The sequence below is a fragment of the Sinohyriopsis cumingii genome, chromosome 4 (assembly GCF_028554795.1).
Source record: "Sinohyriopsis cumingii isolate HCF-2022 chromosome 4, ASM2855479v2, whole genome shotgun sequence".
Lineage (NCBI taxonomy): Eukaryota > Metazoa > Mollusca > Bivalvia > Unionida > Unionidae > Sinohyriopsis > Sinohyriopsis cumingii.
In genome coordinates this window covers 80,670,808-80,677,231 of record NC_142964.1, presented here as the reverse complement: position 1 = coordinate 80,677,231, position 6,424 = coordinate 80,670,808, and positions in this window count along the sequence as shown.

Genomic DNA, 6,424 nt, shown 5'->3' with positions numbered 1-6,424 from the left:
GTAATGGTAGTCTTTGAGTCTGTGATAAATTCTCTCGGTCTTGTGTATTGGTAGCCCTTGAGTCTATGATATGTTCTCTCGATCTTGTGTATTGGTAGCCTTTGAGTATATGACATATATATCGGTCTAGTGTATTGGTAGCCCTTGAGTCTATGATAATTATCTGGGTCTGGTGTATTGGTAGCCTTGAGTCTATGATAACACTTGAGTCTATGATAATTATCTGGGTCTGGTGTATTGGTAGCCCTTGAGTATATGATAAATTATCTGTCTTGTGTATTGATAGCCCCAGCTTATGATAAGTTCTCTCGGTCTCGTGTATTGGTAGTCGTCTTTGAGTCAATGATAAATTTTCGCTGTCTTGTGAATTGTTAGCCCTTGAGTCAATGATAATTTGTTTTGATCTTGCATATTGGTAGTCCTTGAGTCTACGATACGTTGTTTTGATCTTGAGTATTGGTAGGCCTTGAGTCAAGGATAAATTGCTTTGGTCTTTGTGATTTGTGATTTGTGATTTTGATTTTTAACGTAGCTTTAACAATTTTTCAGTCATATCGCTACGATGTCTGCAATGTGGCAGTTTATAGTGATGTCTAGCACTGGGGCATCATGCCGCAGACATGTAGCATGATGTCCCACCCAGTCACATTATCCTGACACCAGGCCGACCAGTCCTAACACTAACCTCTTAATGATGAACGCCAAGCGAGGCAGCTGTTAGTACCATTTTTGTAAGTCTCTGGTATGACTCGGCCGGGGATCGAACCCACGACCTCCCGCATCCGAGGCGGACGCTCTAACCACTAGGCCATCGGAGCGGTCCTTTGGTCTTTGTATCATGAAATACGCTCCAATACATTGCAGAGACTCGTTGATAAATGGATCAGTCTAATACAGTTCCCGCGTCATGAACAAACTTATTCAAAAGAGATATCATCCTAGTTTTAAGACAAATGCAACCTCTATCCATGCAAGCTGCTTTGTTAATTTCCTTCCGGGTTAAGATACGGGTCACACAAGCCCAATTCACGATAGTTATACCATTTTTAAGTTATTAATACCATGCAGAAATGATTTTTTAAAGTCTCATTTAAATCCACATCACTGAGTAGCAATGAACTCCTGGTTGAATGTTTCAGGGCATTACGGATCCATTTCCTAATCTTAACATTCACTGAGGAACAATGGTTATCCATAAAGTTACTGAGCAGGTATCTGGCTGTAGGCATTTTACATTGTAAGTAGTAATATGTGGCATCATGGGGCGATACGAATCAACATATAGTATTAGATTTACAATGGATGTCACTATGGGGACAAACGGGAAATCTTATGTGAATTACGCCGTAGGTTTATATGGACAAAGTACTCTCGGGACAAATAGGAATTTAACATAGGATCGATATTGTCCCCAGACTACTCTCAAAATTTATAGACATACGGGAATTAACATTACGCCATAGGTTTATATGGAGATGCCACTCTGGGGAGACAAGGTAACATAAATGTTAAAACTGTTAATGGAAAAAGGGTCAAAAGTTTTACTATCGCACACAAGTGTTGATATATATACTAGTGTACCCTCTCATGCATACTATCACAAAATAATGGGAAATGAGTTTTAAGTTTGATTTTGGTGTGGCAAGACAAAGTATACACAAACACCTACATACACAAGCACAAATACTAGTATCTCTCTATTCTAAAGATCTAGCTGGCCATGAAAAGGGTCTTTGAGTCTTTGCAACAAGCACCTCAACAGTGGTCGCATATCCCGGGTCGAGCACCGCAAATCGCAGATCTTTGTCCCAAGTTCGTTTCATTTTTCTTCCAAAGTGTCTAGGTGGAGACCCGCTGAGGTGGCCTAGTGGTGAGAGCGTCCGTCTCGGATGTGGGAGGTCGCTGGTTCTACGGCCGAGTCATACCAAAGACTTCTAAAAATGGTAAGAACAGCTGCCTAGCTAGGCGCTCAGAATTATGAGGTTAGGATTAGGACTGGTCGGCCTGGTGTGAGGATAATGTGACTTAGTGGGACATGATGCTACATGTCTGCGACGTGATGCCCCAGTGCTAGACATCATTATAAACAGCCACAGTGCAGACATTGAAGCAATATGACTGAAAAAGTGTTACAGCCACGTTTAAAAAAATCCAAATCCAAATCAGTGGAGACCACAAGTCTAAAACTAGGCTCACTGGCCTCCTTCTCCCAGTCTTCCTCATCTAGCATCAAATATGGATGACTCAACCTTTGTAATTTGCCCTGGATTTTAATCCATTTCGCATTGCAAATAGCGAATTCCCCTTCTCCCTAATTTGTAGCAAGTGCTGGCCAAATGTGCCTCCGTGATTGGGTAGACCGGGATGGGAAACTGGTTATGTTTTATCGCTCCTCAGTAGATTACCCACCGTTCGATACTGCTGTTTAACATGTGGCATTTTGCTCCGACGAGCAACGGGAGCAGAAGTGGTCATCGGTTGTAAGGTAGTTACTTTCTATATATGACTATTTCCATTTCTGTATTCCATTCTATCTCATCTCTTCTGCAAGAAAGGTGTGGACATCACCTTTTTTGCACAAAGTTTCATTTCGTCCTCTCTGGGAGTAGGGAACGTGTGAACAAAGAAGTTTCTATATTACCTAGTTACTGGAGCAGACGAGTTTGCAACACTTCGCGTTTGTCTTCTTTACCCGTGGTAATGTCTGTCTTATGTACTTGTTTTCTCGTTTCGTCATAATATTAAAATGAGAGTATGTTTAAAGCTTTCTGGTGAACAGTTGAAGACGTTGAAATACTTACCCATACAATATGTGTCTGATAGTTGTCTATTTCTGACAAACCGGTTCGAACCATCAGTGTAATACTTATTGCAAATTTTGCATCTTGATTAGATTATAATTAGAAGACTAACGATGAGATGTCTGTCGTTCCTGTAAACGATGGGGTTACACACATTAATTTTATCAAATTAAAAATGTTTTCTCGTTCTTTCATAAGACCCAAAGGAAACAAAACGTGATGTCCTTCCAGGAAAGATTTCCTTTTTATATTCTTCGATCTGATTTAATGGTTCTTTGTAAACGAGGTACAGAAATGGATCCTAACAAGGAGCAGCTACCTTTCACAAGTGTCCTATCAACATGCTGAGAAATCCTCCTCGTTGAACCATCATTTTTTTTTTTTGTTGTTTTGGTTTTTTTTTTTTTGTTGTTGTTGTTTTTCTTTTCTCTGACTAATTGGTATTTTTCTTTTCACCTTTTAGTAAAGAATGTTCCGATGTTTTTGTGATTGCTGTTTCTGTATCTTGGACAAGGTACCGTTCCTTTCAAAGCATTCAAACATCATTCAAACACGGTAATAAGATATCTTTAGTGATTTGACTTTGCATGGGAGGATTGGATTTCGTTTAGTTAAACGAGGAGACGAGGAGGAATTTGCTCTCTTTTCACATTTGTGGAGGAAGGGTATGTCCTTGGACGACGACGAAGGTGGTGCACTTCTTGGGCACCGCTCGACGATGAGGTATTTTCAACAGATTAATTTCTGAGAGATCTTGTTTGGATACATCTAGTACACCTATTAACAAAATTGTTCTATATTGCACTTTTATTTTTGGAGAGGCCACGTTGTTTTAGATGCAAAAGTAGTTGTGCATTTATTTCCCAAATGATGGCCGACTGTGCACGAATACATTTGGAAGCAGGATGAGACTAAAAGTATGTCATGTTGAATACTGTTTGAAAGAAAAGCAGTGAAGGATAACTTCATATCTTATTTTTCAGACGCCAAAAAGGACCTGTAAACAACATGACCCTCTTCGTGGCCTCAGTGGTGAAATAAATTAGTACGAAATCTCAAATAATCTGGAGTGGACGGTTTTAAGTCGACGAGTAAATAAGCGTGATGTGTTTGAACGGCATCATCAACTTGGCGTAAAGGAAAACTTATTGTGGCCTAATATAGACAAGTAGGTGTACAACATTTTCGATCGATCTGTGTCATATTAAGTCTTGTGTTTTCTATGGCAGTTATTGTCTTCAATTAGTCAGGGCATTTTATTTCGACCTCATTCCTGTCTACGTGCACAATACTACTACTACTCTTGTGGACTTCTAGAATTTCTTTATCACTTTTGGGTTCTTCTATCTCTGTTTCTAAATTTGTCCTTAATTCCATTTTAACTTCTGGCTTATCTTTCACTTTCTTTAAGTAAAATTCCTTTCTTGGATGATTGACACACGGTGCCTTTAGCATCATGAGCCAGACAGTTGTCTCCATTCATTGAAGCCAAGATTTTCCCGACGAATATATTCTTTATAAGAAGGTACACAACTTGCCACTTTTCTCGACACCTTTAACATAATTTGTCTTTCGTGCACATATAAAGTTGTGATGGTCATATACAGTTTTGGTGGTCATGTCTTTGTTTCATGTGCTATTCATAAATGGGTCATAATGGATTTGCAGGTAAACGAAATCCAAGAAATATTGTTACTAATAAGCACACCACACGTCGTCCAAAATTCAATATAATCGTATGTGAGAACAGTTATTGTAAAAGTGTTTTTGATGCCCTAAGTCCTGAACACTATCATTGACTTTCTTACACGGACATTTTGCAGAACCGAGGACAAACGTTGTGGCATGGTAAGCTAATATCCGCAAAGAGTTTGATATGTTGTGTAAGTGTTTCTCTCAAATATATATTTTAATCCTATGGAAATAGTAACATGTTAAAATCGAGAAATTATTAGTTTGCGTTTTGCATGGAAAAAAAAAACAAAACAGACTGGCTCATGATGCCAAAGACACCGTGTGTCACTCATCCAAGAAAGGAATTTTATTTTAACGAAGCAAAAGATAAGACAAGCTCTCTGCAAATGCGTTATTGCAAATCCAAATGCAGATTCTGAATGTGCTCTTCTAAAAGTTAAAATGTTCAGTAAAATGTCTTTCTTTCTTAGGAAATATGCATATTTTTACCAACCGTATCTACTGTTAAAGGGTAGACAAAAAATTTCAGTCACTAATATGCACACCACACGTCGTTTGTATGAAACGTCTTTAAGATGTTTTTTGTAATCCTCCAAGTTTTCATCCTCTGGAAGAATTCTTCGTAGTATTCCAGTCTTGTACCTAGAAGTCATGGCATCAAACCTTTGTAGTTCTTGATCATTGTCTGGCAATTTAAGTACTATTCTATCATCCCTGTTATAGCTTTCAAGTACCGCGGGTTAAAACGTCTATGTCGTAAAAGTATGAAATTCTTTGCGTTTCGGTTGAATCTGTACGAGCTCTCTGTAAATGCGTTCTCGTACTCAGGAGTCAAATTGTCTTCTCAAGTATCCATGGGGATAAAAGGGACAACATCACGGAGACCATATGGCATATTCCAGAGAAGCAGAGTCTTTAGACTCCCATTAGTCACAAGATAACATAATCCATGTACTTGGTCTTCTCGTCCCGAAGAGACAAATCTTGCTCTGGCTAACGATTTTGTACTGGGTATCTAATATCCAGATATTTGGGCCAGTTTTAGAACGTCATAATTCCTTCCACTTTCAAAACTTCAATAGCAAGGAAACGTGTATTCTTCTCTGATTGTACATCTTGATGAGCTAGTCGTTTATGAGTGCATGGATGAAATCCATAGCTAGGTAAGCGCATGGCATCAATCTTGACAATTAAGCAGACGGGTGTGCTCCGTCGTTTTCGCTTATTAGTGACCAGGCACACGAATGGCATCATTATCGACCGTAGAGGATAGGCAATGTAGTGCTGCATAGCTGATGTCGCATGGCACGGCATCACTCTGATCGCACTCGAGTTCATTATTGTTTTTTTCTTTTATACTGCAGCTCAGCGTATCCGTACGGTACAGTTTTGTGGTCTGGAAGAATCACTCGTATCTGTTAGACAATTTGATAGACTTTTTTCTAAAGGACGACTGATGATTTGGTGATTTACAAATGTACAGTTTTGTGTAATCTAATGTGGTCACACAAAGTCTTAATCTTACACAGACTGTAAAAGCTTAAATCAAGACATCAACGTTAACTACTCGGCTCCGTCAATTGTTTAATGTTAGCCATTCACTTTGCATTTTGGTAAGCACTTGTCCCTTTCGTTTCCGGTATTAGCATCCTTAATTTTTCGTGCCATCGCTGACACAACTTACAATAGCGTCTTCTGGGTATTCTTCAGTCCACTCGCCTTAACGGTCTCCTTCGATGTCTGGGTGACGACTATAAGGGTGATGGATGTACATTCAGATATTGGTGTTAAAGCAAAGGACTCTATCTCCTAAATGTTCCAATGCACACATTTTAAACCAGCATTGGCTGTTACATACGCTGCAATGATGATATTTCCAAAACTCGGAAGGCGGGGGGGGGGGGGGGGGGCGATTGTGTACAAACTTT